The sequence below is a fragment of the Syngnathus leptorhynchus genome, chromosome 11 (genome assembly GCF_054491065.1).
Source record: "Syngnathus leptorhynchus isolate UIUO chromosome 11, UIUO_Slep, whole genome shotgun sequence".
Lineage (NCBI taxonomy): Eukaryota > Metazoa > Chordata > Actinopteri > Syngnathiformes > Syngnathidae > Syngnathus > Syngnathus leptorhynchus.
The window spans coordinates 10,882,221-10,884,084 of record NC_141205.1 but is presented as its reverse complement, the minus strand read 5'-3'; positions in this window follow the sequence as shown (position 1 = coordinate 10,884,084).

The window sequence follows — 1,864 nt, the reverse complement described above, 5'->3', positions numbered from 1 at the left end:
CCTAAACACCTTTATATGAACTAACAGTGCCATCTAGAGGAGCCAAAAAACAACTGGTTCATAAAGCGAATTTAAAGCTTCATTTTCCCATAACAAAAACCAAGTGCCGACTCCATGGATAGTGCACAGATCTCAACTCGAGCTCGGCATTGCATACGCCCGGCTTCGGGTGAATTTCACATTTTTATTCTTCATTCTGACAATGAACAGCAGCATTGTTGTTGACAAGGTGAGCCAAGATAAAGGCAATGCTTTCTGGGAAGGGCGGTTTCAGAACAGCTCTGTCTTGAAATTGGAACGCCAGTTAAAGGTTAATGGAGCATTGATGATAAGTCTCATCCACCCACTCTCTTCCAGAATAATGGAACTTCACAAGCATTGTGTCATCTCCTGGACAAGAGGGATATTTGGGGTGTACACTCATATTGTTTTTTTTTTACAAAACATTTTTTTCTGTGAATTCCTTTTATGCTGTATTTGTGCTTTTTTTTCCCCACTTCTACTTTAACCGGCTGCCAAGCTCTCTCACTGCTGTTAGCCGCTCTCAACAAAATATCTTGTTTTATTTTACTTTGGACCACATAGTAATCAAAATGGACCAATGAAACATAAAATAAATAAAATGCTATTGTTGCCTGTAGATGTTGTTATAGTTCCGAACTTGAGAGAACTGGCAGTAACAACAATGAGAGCAGGACAGTATGCTGCCAAGCCTCAAGCAGAAAAAAAAAACCTCACCGTTCTCTCAGTCAAAGCGATATCTCACAGGGGAGCACAGCACAGCTTGAGGTGAATTTCTTCTTTGTGATCACTCCGCACCTGCCTTTGCTTTACCTCACTTTTCTCCTCTGACAATTTTTAACAAATAAGTTCAACTCACAGTCTAGAAAGGGTTTGTCACGCCACGGTTGTATTTAGCATGTGTATTGTACAGATGGAATTGTTGTCAATGGGAACAATTGTTTCGGAATCTAATGGCATGGAAAGGTGCGGATTTGAACTGCCGTTTTGAGACCCAGTAAGGAGCAGAAAAACGAAGCTTTCAAGGGGACATTTCAGTTGCTTGCATCATAAAAACAATGACCTGAAATTAGGCAACATCAAGGGGTGAATTAAACTCCCGTATGTGTTGTCTCATTCACTCTTTGGAGCAAATTGATCTCAATAGAAAACATTTATACTTAATGTAAGACCTTTTTCAACACATTTGAATTTGACTTAGGTCGTTTTTGACCTTCGTTTTGAAATTGTGCTCAGCAGCCTACCTGACACTAGTAGTGGGTAGGGGAGCAATTATATGAGTGCCCCCCCCCCCCCTAAAAAAAGTACTTATACTTACAACGTTAGCATAGGGAATGTCACGTCACAGATGTTTGTCGATTTAATCCATTAGTTGGTACATATAGGTGTCTAAATTTAACATGACATATTTTAGAATCTTTGCATATATTTTCCCCAATGTAATTAATAAAAAGGATTAAACTGCCTTTCTCTGCCACTTTGGCACATTTTGGTGCAAAATCCTCCAACTTCAAATCGAGACTTGCACTCAATTGAGTGAGTGTGAGGAGAGGCAGGTGCTGGTGGCGCATTACGGTGCCGCAGCACACACACAGCAGCGCATTTCCACGCGTCACCAGTGGGCGCATGTTTGTGCGCCACGCACAAAGAGAGCAGATCCCGCCGTGGGATGCGCACAACGAGAATCGCCGCTCAGTGGCACCGCTGTCCTCTCTGCTTGCTGGCCGCCTATCTCGTGGTGAGACAATCCGGGGAGAGGATCGAGGATCACCCCGTTAAACTGCGCTTTAGCACCCACAGACTGTGGAATCGCGGCGTGGGGGGGATTTGTGGAGGTGGGCGC